At 40.3% G+C, this 20,329-nt stretch overlaps 1 protein-coding gene across 12 annotated transcripts in view; it reads left to right on the plus strand.

Annotated features, from left to right (window-relative positions):
- The window catches only part of NR0B1 (nuclear receptor subfamily 0 group B member 1), a 48,484-nt gene that overhangs the window by 10,164 nt on the left and 17,991 nt on the right, over positions 1-20,329 (plus strand). For 5 of the 12 annotated variants that reach the window (XR_007510250.1, XR_007510253.1, XR_007510251.1 and 2 more), the window contains 7 exons: positions 3,803-3,969; positions 4,706-4,789; positions 7,508-7,594; positions 8,027-8,204; positions 8,881-9,038; positions 10,452-10,581; positions 11,426-11,544. The gene's annotated coding sequence lies outside the window, so the exon portion shown is untranslated. Of the gene's footprint in view, positions 1-3,802; positions 3,970-4,705; positions 6,045-7,507; positions 7,595-8,026; positions 8,205-8,880; positions 9,039-10,451; positions 10,582-11,425; positions 11,545-20,329 lie in introns of those variants that run through there. The other 7 variants (XR_007510254.1, XR_007510257.1, XR_007510256.1 and 4 more) reach the window with 7 other exon arrangements.

Consider the following 20,329-nt stretch of genomic DNA (forward strand, 5'->3'; position numbering starts at 1 on the left):
TCAGCACATAAAGCTGGGGAAGAAGGAGGACGGGGGGACGTTGGGAGCGTTTGTCTTCCCCAGTCCTCGTTCGGTGTGCTGGAGCCCTGCTGTCCATCTCTGCTTTACCTGTTAAACTGTCTTTGTCTCAACCCATGAATTTTCTCACTTTTACCCTCCCAATTCTCTCCCCCATCCCACCGGGGGGGAGTGAGCGAGTGGCTGCGTGGGGCCGAGCTGCCGGCTGGGGTTAAACCGTGACAGTGGGGAAACTCGTTGGATGCGTAATTTTGAGTGCCTAATTGCCTTGTGTCTATGAAATGCGGTGCATTACATCAGTTCATTACAATATCAGCATGTGCCATTGTCTCAATGATCATTATGATGTTTTCCTGAGAGAAACAGGTTCTACTTAACAGTGGATTTAATTTACTTCTTTAAACTGTCTTAAACAATAGAAGGGAAAGAAAAGAGGAAAAGGAACCAAGTGCTTGTGTAACATAGCAGTTCTGCTGGAATTAGTATGCAGAGAATATGAAAGGAAAGCCACTAATCTTGTTTGCAACATGCCCAAAGAAGAATGCTTTACATCAAAAGTTAAACACTATCATTATTGCAGACCTTTTACTTCACAAACAACACAGGCTTTTATACATCAGAAATTTTGCTGGAGCAGAGGAAAAATGAAATAAAATAGAAAGAAAGCAGAAAGATTAAAGGAGCATATGATGGCTGCTATAGAGCCTGGCAAAATCTGCAACACAGCAGGTCTTTCTGTGGCTGCTATGCCATGCTCTGTCAAAAGCAGCTCCCAAATGTGGTGAAGGAAACGTTAACATTTCTAATCTTGGAAACATTCAGTGGTGCCATCTCAGTTTCATCAAAAGCCTGTAATAAAAAGCATCCAGAATGCTTTCTCTCGTGAGAGCTCAGTGAAACACAGATGTTGCTGCTGTGTTTTCCTGGAGACCCTCACCAACTCCTTTCACAGAGACTGTGGGCTTCCCATAACCCCATCGCTGCCTCTAACAGCAGCCTGCCATTTCCATCAGCGTTTTGCTCTGCAGAATTGCTGACGTTGTGCAACACCGTGCTTTTCTGCACGTTAAACTCGTTAAAACTAAGGCAGTAGTAGCATATCGTTGCTATTGCTGGGGAAGAATGCAGATACTGCTCGTATGCATCCTAAGAAAGAAGGAAAAAGCCCCAACTGAAGCCTGTTTCAGAACTTCCTTACAGAAATGTAAAAACAGCACAGCCCAAAAAGCAAGGGAATTACGCTAATCAATATTCACCTTATGCCCGTGAAAGAGCGATTGGGATCCATGCTGACATTATCAAAAGCTTGCTTTCTTGCTCATGTACTTTTCAATAACAGGCTTATTTTCCCTCTCTCTTGAGACTGGAATAGCCAATTAAGGCTTTTAAACATCTATGGATTTTTCCAGTAATCTGCACGGTGAATATTAATCATCTTCTGTATCTTACAATGCTGCTTCATCAAAGCCAGCATTTTTAGCTATTATGTTCTGTGACATCCTTCAGTTTTCCTTGAAATCTCATTCTTTTTCTTGATCTCTATCGAAGTATTATTTTTTCTTAGTTTAAATAGTTTCCTCCCTCAAAATATTTTGCATATGAATATTGGTATAACACGGTGATTCCTGTTGAACAACACTTTCCAATACTGTCATATGCACATGCAATCACACAAATTTTATGTATCTAAGCAAGTCCTCATTAATGTGCCTAGTTATTAATTTGGAAGAGCAATCACTGCTTACACTTGGAGCTTTGAAAGTTAGGCGTACAAGGCAGTCTTTGCACCTTGAAGAACCTTTGTCCATTTGTAACTCGGCTCTGTCTGACCTTTCACAATCTAACACTTAAATGGCAGCATGTATTAAGATGTATTGTTGTATTTGAGTAGTTTTAATGGGGAATTTTAAATCTGCACGTTATGGTTGCCAGCACTGATTGAGGACCTTGTGGCTATCATGGTGACCAGTGGACTCTTGGGGCAGACGTTACTTTCGACAAGTGAAACAAATCTGTCCTGTCAAAGGGAAGAACTGCGCTGAGGAAGCTAAGCAGCAGACCTGCTTCAGACTTGTTAAAAACTGGTGTTCATTCTGTTAGAGGAATTTGCAATTGGAAATTCCGACTATATCATGATAAAGTATATCACGCCGGATCTGACAGCTCAGGGAGGTGAGGCTGCTGCCACTCTGTGTCCCCAGGTCCAACTGGTAGTGAGGCTGAAAATGTATTCCCAGCAGGCACATGCGTGCACCCCACGTATACAGATACGGACAGACAGCTGGCTGTGGGGGTCACAGGCGGACGCTCGTGGCATTCACAAAACACAGGCAGCACCAGTGGCCTCATCCTGCTCCCCTCTGTGGCTGAGCAGGACGGAGGACCGTTAGTGGGAGTACACAGCTGTAGGCGTGAGGTGGATCCATCCAGCTCTCTCCATCTCCCCAGCTGATGGCATCTGGATTTATGAGCTCCCGAGGCTGCAGCCCCGCTCCAGTTGCTGGCACCACAGATCCCCAGACAGACAGACACACGCAGAAGGTAAAGAGCCCCTTACTGGAAAGCAGCTGAAGGTGGTCTTTAATAAGTAGACAGGCAGACTGCCATGATCGAGGGCAGGGCCAGACAACTGCAATGACCATCCCTTGCTTACGTGCAAATGGCCCCTCCGTTTGTTCCTCCCCAAACTGCCTAAATCCCTTCCTTTTTCTCACCTCTGATTCCTCCCTTAAACACCCCATAGTAAATCCCGTGCAATCCTAAAGTATTCTTCCCCTGCATCCCATAGCGTGTCCCACCCCTAGACAGCAACCACCCTTAGTCCAAAAGGTGATGCAGGGAGCTGCTCCCAGTGCCTCCTGGTGATGGGTTTCACACCTGGATACTGGGCCTGGGGCTTTGCTGGGGCAGCTCTGAGAAGGACCTGGACAGGGTTATACCCTTCCCGTTGAGTCTTCAGTTGGGGTTCCCCCCTGCCCGCTGTTGTGCCCTGGTGCTCCTCTGGGCTTTGATGGGCTGATGGCTCCTGGGATGGGCCTGGCAGTGGCTGGGCAGGGTATTATTTGGGGTCCCCCCCTCCGTTGCCTCTCTGACCCCCTTTGTGGGTGCGCAGATGAGCTTTTAGAAGAGAACCTCACTCATTCAGTTTGTCTTGTAACTGCAGTGACCAAAAACTCAGTAAGACTGAAAAAATAGCTCAGCTGCAAGAGAATAAAAGAGGTAGCCCATGCTAACCACCTGCCTTCTGAGACAAATTTGATATCCCATGTGCTTTTGTTTTAGTGATATACGATAGCTATGGCCGTTCTATTACAGATATAATTTGCGTGTTAGGCTGGTTTATCTCCCGTCTTTCAAAATGCACTCCCATCACTACAGGAAATACTTTTTTCTGTATTTCTTTGAAAAACTGCAGGATGACAACATCTCTTGAATAAATTTTAGTAGATCATAGATAATTTCATCACCAAAATTACATCAGTTATCATCCTGTCTACATTTGTTAGTTTTGGGGGCGAGTTACTGAGGAGATGTGATGATGGTGTGTCAATGCGTGCAAAGGCAGCTTTTGATTCCTAAGCACTTCATAAAAGTAATGTTCCTCTATGTAACTTCACAGTGCCGTTCTTACCTCCTCCATTGTACTTTGTCCAACTCATGTTACCTGCAGAAAAAATTTAATGATCCACTGTGTCGTTTCAAAGCAATGTCAGTAGGTTAGCGCATTCAGGCTAAGGCGAGACCCTTAGTATGCATTCATTCAATGCCGCTGATTTTTCTACAGGCAGGAGAAGTAACTTGAGCAGAACTTGGCCCACAGCATGACCGACATTTCACACAGCTATGGTGCCGCATCGCCCACCCCCCATCCCCAGTGGTATTTCAGCATCGCTTCTGAGCACCAAACTCACTTTCCAGCTTCCGTGCACAGTTGTGGCGTGAGAGAACTCGGTAAAAACCTCCTTCGTGTTTGGAGAGTTTAACAGAGTTTCCTAAGCAACAAATGTGCTAGAAGTGGAGCTGAGAGCCACCTATCCCAGCCTGCAAAGTAGTGTTAAAACTGAAGGGTAAAACATGCTGTCAAGCACCTGAAGAATGGCCTTTTCTACTCTGCCCCAGAGCAGTCTGTGTTAGTTCTTGTTCAGCGTTTGTCTAATGGGTGTGCAAATGCTTTATAGGATGGTAAATTCTAAGTCATGTTATATTTACCTACATAACATGCTGAGAGTATTCCTAGCTGCAGTGCAGCTTGAACTTGTAATTGAGGTCCTCTAGCACAACTGAAGTCCTAGTTCAAAAAATAAAGCTTGACTTGAACCGCAAGACTCAGGGTAATTTGAAGGGATTACAGAGATTATACTAACAAAGTAACAGTCCTAAAGTTATCTCAACAGATATGTAAAAAAGTGAGCTTTTGCAGCTGGTCGTGACTAGTACCCAGAACAAAACCCCCTTTCTTCTAACACAGGTTGCCTCAACTAATTCTCCGCAAAATGCGGTCATAGCTGTTTTATATTGACAGCAGCTCTAATTTGCTCCTTTTGAAAATGAAATGGGGGAAAAGCAGACAGAATATAATGGAATTGCTTGAGCTGGAAGCTAGACACGGTATCAAGGCTAGTACTGGAGAACATATAATAGGATTTTCAACTGATAAGGAACTTGATCTTATCTCTTATCTTCAAAGGAAATACTTCTAGCAAGCTGGCGTTTGCTACCATGGTGAAAGGCACGGATGCAAGGAGCAGACCTGAGGGAAGCATACTGCCTAGTGAGTTACCAACACCTACACATCGCGGGATTTAGATTTTTTTTTGGAAGCTTCTCACCCAGATACTATCCAGCCCCATCTGTGCTCAGCTTGAGAGCTCTGCTGTAGCCAGAGCTCAAAGCTGCAGGCCAAATTGGAGATGCATGAACTGATAAAAATTTCCTCTAATCCTACCTCAAGAATAAGTAACTGAAATGAATTCCATCAACTCTATACATTTGCAGCCGTGCCCCTGGCGCATTTAAGCTGATTGGCTTATTGCCATAATGGTTTCAGAAATATACTGCACTATAAATGCATGAGTTCTTCACAGTAGCACGTTACAATCAAAATTCCTACACATCTACACCTGCTATTATTTAAATTGCTTGCTGCAACTCCATTGAACATGGCACTTTATTACAATGGATGCTTAGCAAGAAAATCAAATAGGAGAGGGCAAAGGGGTAAAATCGCAAGAAAGCGAGAGCACATAATCAAAGAAAAAATATATAACGCTTTGGGATCTCCACTTTTATCCTCACGATATTAAATCATTCTCTTCTAGTCTGTAGGGGAGAATCTGAGGGACCAAGAAGGCTAAATGCAAGTTTGCAATGCTGAAATAGACACTGACGGGTGAAAGAAATCATGACTACTTAAAAATCATGATTGAGCCTCTCAGCAAATTCAGCATATCTAGGATTTCGTTCCAAGTGACTACAAGTGTCCAAAAAGGATTCCAAATAAGTTTAATACATTTTCTTCCTCATAACTTGGAGCACCATGTAAATCATACCCTGCCTCTAGAAAGGGAGAATAGATTCAAAACCATGATATATATCTACTACATTTTTCAGAGTAAAATGTTTGTAGGGGGCCCATTCAGCAATCCAGCTGCATGAAGTCTTCTGCATCTATAGGTAGCACAGGCCTGTGCCTCAACTGATACTTTTGGTTTTTCCTAACATATAGGCCCTAGCGGCCACCTTTCTTGAGATGGAGCTTCTCAGTTGGAAGAGCTGAATCCGCTGAGAATGTGCAGTTCTATCAATATTAAAGTTTCAAGAACTGTGTGGATTCTGACAGGAATTTTATTTGAAAAGAAATCCGCGGAGGTTTTTTTAATAGTCAAACATCCTTCTCAATATCATTGAAACAAGAGATCCATTTTTGTTTTCAAATTGCTTATCTAGTTTTGTCTTTATGTTTTAACTTTGATGAGCACCAATATGAAGCAGCAAGAAGCAGGATTGATTGACAGACAGCATTCTCCCCGCCCCCCCCCCCCCCCCATGAACTCTTTTGCAGCTTGTGTATCCAATTCAAAACAAAGACAATTTTGAAATTCTCTGTGAAACAGAATTTCCTTATGTAGTACACCTTTATCATTAGATATCTCATTCACTAATGGCAGGTGAAATGTTTGGACACATTTGGAAAGTATTTCCTACTGGATATTCTTCCTGGCTAATGATTTTCCAGTTAGCCGATACATTGCCTTACCTTGGTCTCTCTCGGGCATTCTAATCTTGGAAGAGACTCCTCAAAGTCCCACAGCAAGAGAAATTATTTGGTTTAAAACCTGTGGTGTTAAGGTTTCCAGTGGCACATTAATACTTAGACAATAATAACCATCTTCGTAGTCCATCTGACTGTGCTATTTTCCATTTAATTACCCAGTTGATTTATTAAAAAAAAAAAGTTAGTGAAATCTAAATTCTCTAACTATCTAATTTCAGTGCTGTCCTTATTAGCAGAGAACTTCATGGTTGTGTAATAACCTGCTGTATGCCTCTTCTTTTGCTACATTCATCCCCCTCTTTTAGGAATCCATCCACATTCTCAGGCATATAATAGGAACATATCACTTTCCTGATATCTTTGTCACTATTACATTTCCATGCCGTTTTCATTGCTGACTGTTCTCAAGGGCCACAGTCGCTTTGTGCCTGTATTATAATTCTTAGGCTGAAAGGACTAAAGCCTGAGATTTTGTCTATCAAGAAAAACATTTTGTTCCTATCTGGATATGAAATGCAAACAGCATAATATGTCAGACTCTTTCTCAATTACTAAATATAAACTCTTTCTGTATCATATACAAGCTGCTCTATGTCTCAGCCCTTTCCAACTCTTTCTCTATAGGCAATCTGTATCGTATTGTTTTTCACAGCTTAAACTGCAGGCATTTTTGTCTCAATGTTCAAGTAATCAACTTGAAAACTGGAATACTTCTCAGTTTTAGTATAAGTCTCTCTCCGGGAGCTGAAGTTATGCTAAAGTTAATATGGGGGGGGGGGGGGGGGGGGGAAGTGAAAAGTTGCTCTGTTGTCTTTGTATTCAGTAAAATCTTTGCTATATTCATTTGCCCCCAACCCTGCCCTGCATTTGTAAAGCACTTGTGGACGAATCAAATACTTGACATCTGAATTCTTTAAACTTTGCTATGAAAAAAGGTGATATTATTACTTGAACAAATATACTTTGTGACTTGGCAATAAAAAAGGGCTATAACTGAGATCCATGAATTGCTAAACATCATTTGAATTATGCATGCAAAGTTTATGGGACAGCCTATCAACTGATCATCTCCTTTTTGTCATTTGATGCATATTAATTTTATGCTCTACTGCTTCAGCTGCTATTTCATTAGAATGTTTACTGCTGTTTAAGGTATATTGCTTCACAACAGAAATAAAAGTTGTTGTTACATGCACATATTCTTTTCCCCTTCAGCATTGTAACCTGTGTAAAATTTATTTCCTTCAAAATTAAATACAAGAAGATAATGACTACAGTGTTGTAACTTTTGTGATTATGCAGGTATATTTTTTTCTTTTCTTCAAGATTTTTAAAATTAATTTAAAAATCAACAATGGAGAAAATCCAGGACCTCCTTCTTAGGTTATAGTCTGAATATTTTTTTTTAAAGACAGGGGGTAACGGGAAAGTTGGGAGCCAACAGAATTGTCTTGAGCCAGGCAACACATGGACAGATGACATAAATATTTCACTCAGAGCTCCTGGATTTTTTAGGACTAAAGATGAATTAAATTAGAGATGTGGGATTCATATATATAGCCATACCCTACCCAAACAAAGTCCGCCCCCAATCTGTCCTCAGACTAGTTTAAAATATCTGCAGTTTTCAAAGTGATATCGCAAGAAACAAGTAATTTTGCTGTGCACCTAAAATTCTCTTATTTCTCTCAATATGGCGCTGGGTCCTATTTTCAAAAAATGACTTTATCTAAGTGTCCCTGTGCCTTCACACGACATAAGAGCGGTCAACGTTAGCAGTATCGTTTGGATTGGGAGTGTACTTTTGAAGTGAATTTTCCAGTCGCTCCCATTTACCGTGCCTCGGCTCACACCGTGGACTGGTCTCGAAGAGCAGGAGCTGGGTTCCCTTCAGATGAAACTAAGCCAGGAGGTGAGTTCCAGCTGCTTGCAGGCATCCAGTTCATGGGCCTAGGCTAGAGTTAGTTCAAAGTAAAATATCTTTACGGCCTGTAGTGTGAATAAAAGGTCTTCAACACAGTGGTTTACTCTACAGGTCCTCCTGTGCTGCCCTACTTCTAGTCTAGGTTTGGTCTTTCATCCTGCTGTGTCTTCGCTTCTACCCCAAGCAGGTTTTGCTGCAGTCCTGCCGCTTTCATCCTCTCCTGACATGCTCGTCAGCCATCCCCAACCGTAATCCTAGAGAGCTAGTGGAGAAAACCAAACAGAACCAAACCTGGTGATAATCGGTTAGGTTAATGCTTTACTAAATCTCTTTTGGAACAGCCAACGTTTCACGTACTCATTGGTCATAGAGATTATTTCCCTCTCTAAGCTCCGATTTTGATGCTATACCACAGAAAAGGAGAATGAAAGATCCTTTGATCCTTATTATGTCCTTTTTGTGAGAAAGGGAAGACGATCTTTGCCCCTTTCTTTTCCTATTGCCTTCTCAGAGTGCGTGCACTGAACAGTCCTTGCAGTTGATACCTTGAATAATCTTCAGGACATTATGGTCCATCTGGCTTTGTAAACAGGCTGGGTCAAAGCACTTGCAACTTTACTCCTTTAATGTAGGTCTGATCTCCTCCATTTTGTTATCTCCTTAGCCTGATGGATGGAAGCTGATGCTTCCAAGTAACAAACCTACACATCCACAGGGAAATGCAATCACAAAGCCTGCGTAAAGAGATGACATCTACATTTGCATGCCTGCCATAGGAAATTAAGAGAGAGAACTATCGGCTACAGAAAATGCATAAATAAGGTATGTAACCTGGAAAGCTGAGATGGTTTGGGGAAAGGAGGAAAGGGAACACGGCTTTCGGTAATTGAGCACCGCCGGTTCTGGGGGTTACGGGGCAGGTGCCGATGTGGATGGGGTCGGTGGTCACCTGCAGGTCACCCCACGTTGGGCAGAGCGGCTGGGTCACGGTGGTTCCCTCCAGACCCAGGAGGTCTGCCGAAGGTCACACAGGCTCCCAGACCAACATAAAGTGAATTTTGTATGTATTTTGAATTTTGAACTTTGTATGTAAGTGAATTTTATGTATAAAGGTCTTAGGAGAAGTGAAAAAAAAAAAACCAAACTAAAACCCAAAACCAAACAAACAACCTTTTCAAAACTGCTTTGTTTTCATAGTTATGCATAAACTAGCAGTCCCCTGTATTGCATATACTTCTTTTAGAATATTAGGCATATTCCTGTAAGAGGAAGAAGATATGCTGCAGCTATCAAAAGATACAGAAGAAATGAGGAACATCTTCTTAAAAACAATCACTATCCTCAGAGGAAATCTGTGGTATTTTACTGTCCAGGTTTAAACCAATAAGAACATGGCTTCTTCTCAAGCAGTGTAATTTGTCACAAGGGACTTTAACTTTTTATTTTGTTTTCTCACACAGTATTTCATGACTGCTGTTTCCCTTACTTCAGTGGAACACTAAATTTCATGGAAGTGTGCCTTTTCCTTTCCAGTTGAAATATTAGGCACTGTGAATCGCAGACTGTTTCAGAAAAATAAGCAAACCAAAAAGCTTGGAATATTTTTTTTTAATACAATACTTGCCATTTGTGAAAAAAACCCTGTATTTTTAATTTGTGAAGGAATAAGGTGTCTGAATTTTCTGTTGTGAGAAAAAGTCTTCTTGAAATGTTCCTTTTTATTCCAATAATGTTAATGCAAATGGGAACCAGAAAAGGCATGAAAGACGTAGTGAATCAAACTGCATACCCAACTTAGGATACTTCAGTTTTAATTCTGTATCCTATCATAAATTTCCCAAATGATCAAACCTGACATGAGATAGTTCTGTCATGGCTGCTTCTAATACAGGGAGACACCTCAAATACAGTTTACTAGATGAGTGTCCTATGGAATATTGTTTTTTAAAGTATGTGGAAAACATAGCTCTGAAATTTCGATCAGTTATTTCAAGATAAGCATTTATATTTGTAAACTTATATTTACTTTTCAGAAATACAAATATGTAATGCATTTATGTAAATATAGCTGTATTAAAAAAAATTATATCAAGTTATGTGTTTGCATATATTTGTAATTATATGATACTCTTGTAGTTAATTTTTATTCTGGACTTGGTTTGGGCTCTAATACTGTACAAATAGTACCTGGCAGGAATAGTAAAATAGCTGAGCTTCTTGTTCTGGCTTTTGCAGCCCTGAGCACATGCTGCTGCACTGTGATGAGAAGGTCTGGCCCCTCGCAGGGGTAGAGCTGCGGCACATCCCATGCGTCTCTCTTAATTGCTGAAGATATGCCCGGTCCTGTCCACTCACTCTCTTTAAGGTATGAGACCTCTGGTTTAGCTGCAGTGTAAATTTGGCTTTGATTTCTTACTGGAGCATCATATATATTTTAGGTCTGTGAAACAGCGGTGCAGGATAATGTCACTGAACGCTTACTCTGCGAGTAAAACTGGAGCAAACATTCTCTCCTGCTTTGGAAAACCGAAGCCACGCATTTTGTACACCCGCATCTGAAATTTTGATTCATGCCTTGCTCTGAATGAGACAGCTACCTTACACGGCCAGCTGTGTCCCACAAAAATATAGAAATGAGCTGACTGCATACAGGTGTTTGCTGTTTGAAGGGTAGAATAACCTGGCTTTATAACACAATTTTACTACCTAGTTGTGGTAAGGATCTGCAGGTGGCACCTCGCTGCAGGCGCGCCGCTGAGGAGCGGGGTACTTTGGTGTGCGCGTGGGAAGGGGTTAGAGGAGGAGGTTGGAGGATGCCTTTGGAATCCATGTCGAAATTGAGGACTCCTTCTTCTTTGGCATCCTTTTATTATCGTTATCAAAGCCTCCCTGCTTATGAGACGCCGTGCTCTCAAGTCCCAGGTCTAAATTCCATTGTCTTGCCCTCTTGCCAGATTTTGGACACCAATATACCACCGAGACACATTTAAGACACTAATTTTCTTGTAAGCTATCTGTAGCCTACTGAGAAAGTACAATGAACCTTGCTGCACTTGTAGTAAAGAAAATAAAAATGCATTAAGGAGGTGGCAGGGGAGAGAACAGATCACTGCTTCTGGGAAGCACAATTAAACAGATTTTCTTCTCTTCTGCTTCGGTGTGGCAGATGTGAAATGCGAAAGTGGTAAAAAGCAGGTTTTGTACCGTAGGCGATGCTTTGAAAACCGAGCGGGTGAAAGAGTCAATGGGACGCTGCTAAAATATTGGAACGCAGGGCAAGAAGTGGGAGGATTTGCAATATCAACTTTTGACTGTACTTGAAGGCCCTGTAAGTACAATTTTGAGATAAGCAAACAAACAAACAAATATATCCTGAAGCATGAAATTTACTGGGGACTGACAAGAAATTCTCATTAGCATATGGAAATGAGAACTTTTCAGACACATGGGAACAACAGTGGCAGTAAATGGTATTACTAAATGGATTGTTTATCTATCACCTCATCTCCTGTTCACCTTCCTCAATGTTTTTAGATGGCTTACTACAGCAATAAATAAGAGTTCTGTGTGCTCGGAAGGCTACAAAATGTCTCCTTGCCTTCCTAATCTTAAGACTTAAGGATGTTATTTAGCATATACAATAGTATTCAGGTGCTATTATTCGTCAAGTATCATTAAAATATTTGACTCCTCACAGGTAGCTCTCCAGATTTTATGCTTATTACTGGCTTTAATCTATTTTGTAGGGCAGGCAGGACAATTTTTGCTTTGTATTAGCTTCCTAAAGCCTCAGCATTTTTTTACCATTTGATTAATTATTCTCATAATTTTTTACAGATTTTCTAAGAAATGGTTATTACAAATTATTACAAGTTATTTTATTGTCTTATCATTTTGTTAGGGTAGCTGAATACTTTTTACTATTTTACCTCAAAGCCATCCGGTTTATGCTAGTAAGCTCTCCTTCCCCTGAGATAATATTGTTTCCATATCTACCTCCTAAGTCTATAATTTTTATTTTTAAAAAAAACAGAATTTGCACATGCCAGGAACATTTTCGGAACGCATTTCAGAGCAGTGAGGGAAAATGTCAAAATGTAAGAGAAATTTAAAAATAGCTTACCGTTTCGAAGGAAAGAGAAGCAACCCAACCTACAGCAACCACACAGGGCAATCACCTTGCTGGCTGCTAGATTTAAAAGGCGCCAGTGAGAAAAGCAGGCTGGGAAAATCCTTGTCAGAATACAAAGCCATACCGAAACATTCAGTGATACCTGCAGGGAAAACTAATAAAAGAGACATTACTGGGGCAGAGACAATCTAAGTTTGACAAATTGAAAAATTTGAGATGATTATGTCACTTTGCTTCTAGGTGCTATTATGATTGCGTGGTAATAAAATCTAGGTTATTTTAAACAAGTGTTTTGTACTTAAAATTTAGTAGCATAGTAAGTCTCTTACTTTAGTATATGAAACTTTCATTGAAATACAGAACATATCGAAGTCCTTACCTACTTCACAATATGCTCAAATATGGGATAAAAATGCCTACTACAATACTGTATCTGCTCAAATACGTCATAAAAGTGGATTTGTTTTCTTGTTTCTGCAAGAATCTTTAAAGACTTTAAAAGACCTAGCAAAATAATTTACTCCATTCTAAGTAATTAACATTTTATAATTTAAAAAAATCCTATCTCTCTATATAATTTACTATAATTAAGTAATTTAACAACTTGATTTCATCAATCATAACCATGATCCTGGGCTTCTACACAGATGAGTCTAAAAATTTAGTAGCATATTTGAAGAAATATTATGGTAAACAAGGAAGCTAAATAAAACTGGATGTTGTCATAGCAAGCTTACTTTTTTTCCCCAGTAGCAACTGAATTGTAAAGAAAATTAACATTTCTTCCATCATCTGAACTTTGAACTTTTGTTCCTGAATATTTCACTATCGGTTGGTTATGACTGTATTGTTTTTATACACTGCAGTGCACAAAACTTTTTCATTACCTATTACTTCATATATTTAATGATTCCCATCTTTTGGCAACCATAGACCTTCTAGCTTTTCAGTTTTAAAGGTCCACCATACTTTGGCAAATTATAGTCAAATACCTAATCTTCTGGAGAAAAACATAAACAGCCTGCACCGTATATATCATTACTATAACAAGACTTCTGTTTGCCAGTTGACCTATTATGCAGGCTTACGAGATTCATTGGTAAGTCTTTTCATACAGTAATTACAAAAAAAGAAGTAAATATATCAGCAATGTAAATTTATTGTAGGTTGAAAAAGATATAAATTATAGCCTACTAAACTATCCAGAAAGATTGCTAGGTAGGAATATGTAATTTAACAATAAAGATATGTAATAATAAGGATATGTAATAATAAGGGGAAGTGCAGCCTCTATGACCCTGTACCTTTTTAATTTTATCTTCAGTCAATTCCTTAGTGCATTCAAAACCCCTCCTTGGCTGGCAAGGGTTCACACTACTTTCTGATTCAGAGCGGCTCAGCTTCTAGCCCGTGAACCACGATCAGCTTACAAAAATGCACCCTTCAACCCCTGCGTCGTTTCAGCTTTCCAGGGATGTATAAGCACATGCCAGGGAATAATTATCTGTTGCTCAGGTGGCACCTGAAAACTAATTTTTGAGCAGCCTCCTTTCCTGAGCTCTGTTAGTACAGGGTTGGCAATGCTGCATCCGTGTGAGAAGAAAGGCTGGAAAGGATAGTCGTCGTGTGTTTCTGAATGTGTTCCTAAAAAATCTTTGTACTAGTTGTAGTCCCTAGTAGTTCATTCTAGGTGTTGTTCCTAAAAGTGGCACCTAGTTCCTACTAGGTGTAGGCAATTACTGACAAATAACATGGACTTGTATAACCCAGAATGCGTAGCATGCCTTGTAAAATACAAATAGTTGTTTATTCAGTCCTTCCTATCTTTATGTTTCCAGTGTAAGGAGGACAAAATCCTGATGCTGTTGAAGCCAAATAGCTGTTTTGCTTTTGCTCCAGCAGTTAGGCTCCTTTTTCCCCTTAGGAATGCAGCTGCATTCCTGCCTGGAACCAAAGCGCAGATTTTCAGCTTAACTTTGAGATAAAATTTCAGAGAGAACATGCATTCACCCCCACACATGCTGTAAACACCCCCACAAAACGAGTGTATATCAAGCACGATGGTGATGTCGTTTATTTCTGCATAATGAACAATATTTTAAAGAGGGAGATTTTCTGCTGTAAAAATGGAATTATAATAATGACAGGGGAATGGAAATAAAAATTGATGACTAGTCAGGAACATATTTGGGTGTGGTGAAAAGATATTCAACTACCATTTATTTCAAGGTTAAACTATCAAATGCTCAAATATGTCTGCAACTGACTCAACAGCATTATAGCTGAATAGACACTATGCGATCAGAATACATTATATCCCCACAGAGGCAGCCCAGGAGGAGTGGTGCTGATAAACATGCCCAGATTAAGAGGAGTGACAGAAAGACTAAAAATAAACCTTTCCGACAATGTAAAAGTGCATTTTTTTTTCTAAATATTTTATTGAAAAAGGCCATATTGGATCTGCCAGCATAAAAGATGGTGTAAAATTCAGGGATTTCAGGTTCTGCTGCTTGTTCTGACGAAGCATCTGACTAAATTACAGCACCAAGCAAGTATTTCAGGACAGAAATCAGGCCTCAAAACAGCTTAAATTGTCCTGCAACGCTTGGTGTGATTCTTCTCGCTCTTCCCCCACTCTTCCACTCGTTCCCAGGGAGGTTCAGGAGAAGGCTGTGCAAGGCTTTTTCAGTTTGACTGTAGGCAGCTTCCATACGCTTGGGTTTTCTCTCAATCCAAGCTTCCCTGAATGACAACTTGTGCTGCAAAGGCTCAAAAAGGGCAGAATCAACTTCTAAATTTTCATGTTTTCCCAGGCTGATTCAATAACGTTATCATCTCTAGCCTGATAGAGACTATAAAATGAAATGTTTATGGGTAATTTTGGTTAGTGTTAGCTTGTGTGAAAAGTACAGCAGGAGGAATGTAAACTCTAAATTTTCTATGGTTTTTTTTCTCCATTAATTTTCCGTTCTGCTATAGTTTAGTGTCTCATAGGTCAGTTATGCAAATTTTACATAAACCAAAATGCTGTTGCAGTTAATTTGATAGAAAAAAAAAAATTAAAAATGGACCAGTCAAAGGAAAGGTATTAGATGAGAACAACCAGAGCAAAATGATCAGAACATCAGTGACTTTGTAAACTCGTCTTGGGAGTACATTCTTGTTCTTCAGTGTCTGAGCTCTGGGGCTCCCATAACAAACACCGTTGCCCCATTGCAGTTTGGATTCAGCCGTGACTGCAACTGTTTTAGTTTCAGTCCCATTACAAACCCATCAGAACTTTCAAATACAGTTTGCTTTTTGTTCTGGTTTAAGCCAAAAAGAAAGAAAAAAAAAGACTCCTGCTTGTTCAACTCCTTGTTATCCATTACTCTGAAATTTGTCTTTTCAAAACACATATATTTTTAGGTGCGATAAGTGGTAAGGCACTTTACTACTTATAACAATGTTACTTTAAAATTTGAGTCTGTGGATTGTGTATTTCTGAAGAATACTTTGGGTGAGAATCAGTGTGTCCCGGCATAGATGAGACGAATAGGTAAGTAAAAACCTCTTCCATAGAGCTGATTTTATCGTATTTGAAAGTGGCTGGCATATTTGTCAATTTGAGGATAATGGAAGATCCATTCACAGCTCCTGTTTTTATCTCAGAATTTTATTCCTGCGGTAGGTACACTGAAACACATCCCTGATTCATCAATAATAAGCTGAGTTTACACAAGTTATTTACTGTCAGTTCTAATATTAGGGATTTACCTTTGCATAACGCTGACTACTTACAGTGGTACAAACGGTACTATGAACATGGAAAGGTCTAAGTAATACTGAAGAAAAACCACTGAGCTTTACTTAGGTCAAATTCAGTAGACTATTAATCATCTACTTCTGCCCCCACAGTCTGGTGTCTGAATAGTTGATTCTCTTGCATATCTCCATGTTTTAGCTATCTTCAGTTAGCATTCCCATCCAGAACGGTTGCTATGCTCTCATTCATAGCAGCTAGGGAATACGTGAACAATATTAAGGACAGCAGCAGGAAATGCAGAAATACAGGCAGAACATCTTCCTTGAAAAAGCAGCATTATTTTGTAAGTAACCAGAAGCATGCATCAAGAACTGAACAAGTACATGAGCAGCAAACAATGTGGCACACCGTCGCCGTCGATTACCACTTCCAGACCAGATATACGTAGCTCACAATAGAAAACATACCCTGCATTAAATTTCAATTTGTTCCTAAAGTCCCTAGCAGGGACAAAACAGTTAGGGAAAAGGATATATATAGTCTTTGCAATAAAAATAGTCATTTAGTACTACTACTGTGCAATCTAATGATAATGGCGAATCAAACGTGAACATTATCAGTGATGAGGAGGAGGAGGAAGGGCAATAGGGTGGCATCTTACAAACTGTGTAAAGCTATAAAATTTTTCTACCCTGGAAGAACAAGATTAGCATAACCCTTGTCCCTAAGTAGTAATCAGTCCTGCTGATGTCAAACTGAGACTGGGCAGTAAAATTTGCATTCTTTTGATTAGGAGAACTGAGATTAACATTGGAAGTCTCCTCTGATTATATCTGAGAAAACGGGAAGTCCTGTGAGAACTCCAGAGGGAATGTGATAGCCTCCAAATGAGCACATTTTAAATGGAAGCTATCAGGTCTCTCATTCCTTTGAAGGCAGAAAAAACAGAATAACTTCAGACTGGTACCATGCGAATCTCATGCAGTTTATCTGATGTTCACTAACCACTTCAGAGCTGCTGCCATTCTAAAGGCCAAAGGAAAATGTGATAGTAAGAAGCAAAAGGAAGTGGAAAACACTGGTGGAGGAATGTGGAAGAATCCTGAACTGAGTAAGAGAAAAATATAAAGCCACTTTCATGACTAGTTGTGCTGATGTATTTCATGAGTAACAATGAGAATTTGCTTTTAGACATAAAATGAAATGAAAGAAAATACATAAATCCTACCCAACAACTTTTGACGAGGAGGGGTGGCTACATTTCTGTCTCTTACAAGGCCAATTACAGACTCCTCACAACTTTAAAGAGCTGGGTTAAAAGTAGGAAGATATCTATTTGAGTTTCCCCAAAGAGAGGTAATAGGCTTATTGACGCAATCACTTTTATCAATTCCTTTTAGCACTATGCAATATAAATTCAGAGTGACAAAATCTCTTTACTCATGTTCTGATATCTTCTGTTGTGGCAGTCTTCTCAGGCTCCAAGCCTGCGTGCCTATCTTTTGGGGTTTTTTGGGGAAACATCTAGCAAGATATACTGTTTCTTTCTGCACATGTTACAGTGGAGAAAGTTCCATGCATAGCTCATTATTTTGCTTAACATGAATTATGGTTTACTAGACCTTTATTGGCTTTTTTTATTCCTTTGCATTTGAGATTTTGTATTATATTAGTATTAGTTCCTGCAAGCATGCTCGGCTTTTTCTACAAATACAGGTGTAATGGATTCACTGAGTCAGGAGAAAGTCCACTGTACTTGGGTATCTTGTCCCTATTAGCAGCAAATACAGATGTCTAGAGAACGAAAACAAGCCACAATGCACAAGAACTCACAAAGGAGCTCAGAAATTTAGGGATTTCCTTAAAAAAAATTGCATCCAGACTACTCTTTTTCATAACATTTAAGGACCAGCTCCTCCCATCTGTGCAGTGGTCTAACTCTTTTCTGAACCCACATGAACCCACAGAAACCTCTGGCAGTAAGTTCCACAAATCAGTTGTGCTTTTTGTTTCTTTGAAGATTCTTCACAATCATTGCTTTGGTGCCTACCAGGGACATTTTTTTCTCCTGGTGGGAAATCATGGACACATGTTACAGGTTTGACGTCTCCTCACCGCTGAAGATTTTTATTTTTTTTTTAATTTGTGTTATGGAAAGAATTATTTTTCTTTCAACATTGAAAACTCTTGCTCTCAGAGCACTGTGCAGCCCTCCAGAGATTTCAGTTCAAACCCACAAAGTAAAATACTCTTCCTTCTTCAGAGAAACCCTCAGATTATTAGGCATGCTAGAAAGACCCCTGAGCCAGAAGAAACAATAGAAAATACAAAATTTATTCTGCGCATCCCCAAGAGGTATTCAGCTACATACTGCAGACTGCTGAGAGACATTTTTTTAGTCATACATGGCTGTGCCTGAAGAAGATGCCCATGGAAACTCTCCCTGCTCAGGGATGCAGGAATATAGTCTGTAGATGGCACTGCTCCCTCACTAGTTCTCTTTCCAAACGAGCCATGACTCGCAGTTTGTATTGAAGACATTATTTTTTCTCCTAGGGACATGTTTACTTTGTGCATCCTGAGCCACAAACAGAAAAAATGAGCTCTCATTCAATGTGATATTAGGAATGAAAATACCGTTAAACCTTTAAAGATCGGTATGGGCCATGTTTCACTTACCTTTTGCATTGGACTGCTTATACGGTTTTAATAAAATTGCTCTTCCTGGTTCAGTGGACTAAAGCCCTTGCTTTCTGTCCAATTTAGTGTGGAATTCCTTTGTTTCTAAAAACAAAACAAAAGGCTTGCAGGAGCCCACTTTACAAACACACAGACCTTGCAGTAACATGAAGACTTGAGTGTTTCTTTAAGAAAAAGAAAAATAAACTTTCGATTGATGAGCAAACAGATGAATTAATGAAGGAATAAATTACACACACACACACAAAGAAAGAAAAGTAAACAAATGTGTCCTACTTCATGCAGCAGCTTATGTTTGATCAGGCTTTCACTGGAGATACAAAGCTAGCAAGTAAATTGGACAAAGAAGAATTTTCTTCTCTATTCTCTGCAGCGTGGCGCCTCGGTAAGAAATGCTGGCTAAAATTTAACACTGGGCTGTGGCAAGGGAAGCAGCATACTGTAGTAATTTGGTGGCTGCGTGCTCTCCTTTTATTTATCATAAGCAGAAATAGCAATAGTGCTTGCAGTTAACATTTCATAATGTTTTCAAGACTTGTTAGATAAAGAGATGGTTTGCCTGAGTTACAGGATCTGCAGTTGTTTCTTCGAAGAGCCCTGTTGTCTCTGTTTGTTAGACAGTGGATTTCAATTTTCGCAGAGGTCTAATCTTGAGGACGTAAAGGTGGCCATCACTTCTGCTTGATTATTTACACTGATTTGACCCGCTCGTAAAGCCGTTCAAAACCCCTGTCCTTACATGTTTAGCAGAACTCTTTAGAGACTTGCTGTAAAAATCTTGCAGCATTCAATTTGCACTAGGCGTACACTTAACTCTACAGAAGGCTCTGCAGGTCGCCTGTCTTGAGCACAGCTTAAAAAACAGGAGCGACGCTTGCCGCTGCAAGTACAGCTCCTGACGCCGCACAGACAAACCTCAAAGTCTGCCGGCCTTAGGTGAACGTGCACGGGGCAGGAGAGCCGCCAGGGATTTCTGTACCACCTCCACATCTCGAGGGGTTGATACGGCTAGTCGCATTTAAGGGCTCCTAACAAGGCAGTGACAGATAACCCGTTTTATCAGGTGTAACTGGGCAGATCCGCTCTCTTTTTGGTCCCCGTCTACGCAGTACTTGGTTCTGAGGCTGCAGCCGCTTTACCGTGCTGTTTATCAGAAGGAGTTTGCTGTGCCCAGGCAAATCCATCGCTGCTTCTGCTCCTTCAGGTACCCAGAAGAAGAAGGGGAACGCCAAACTCTTGACTTGTCGCATTTCTCCCATGTCCCATAAATTGTAAACCGCTGGCAAATTGGAGGGCACGTCTCCTGTTGAAGACAAACTCTAATGATTGTTTTGCCCAGCCCTTAGCCAGCCACAACTACGGCTGAAGTTAACTAGCAGAGTAAAGCTGAAAGCGGATTGAATCTGAGATGTTCCTGAGGAGTTGCTGAATATTTCCATCCTTTGCCTTTTCTCCTTACACTCCTGTTACTCTTTTTCTGCTCCCTGTTTACTTACTGATGGCAGCCATTTCCCCTCTCCCCCTCCTCACCAC

The sequence above is a fragment of the Accipiter gentilis genome, chromosome 32 (assembly GCF_929443795.1).
Source record: "Accipiter gentilis chromosome 32, bAccGen1.1, whole genome shotgun sequence".
NCBI classification, from domain to species: Eukaryota; Metazoa; Chordata; class Aves; order Accipitriformes; family Accipitridae; genus Astur; species Astur gentilis.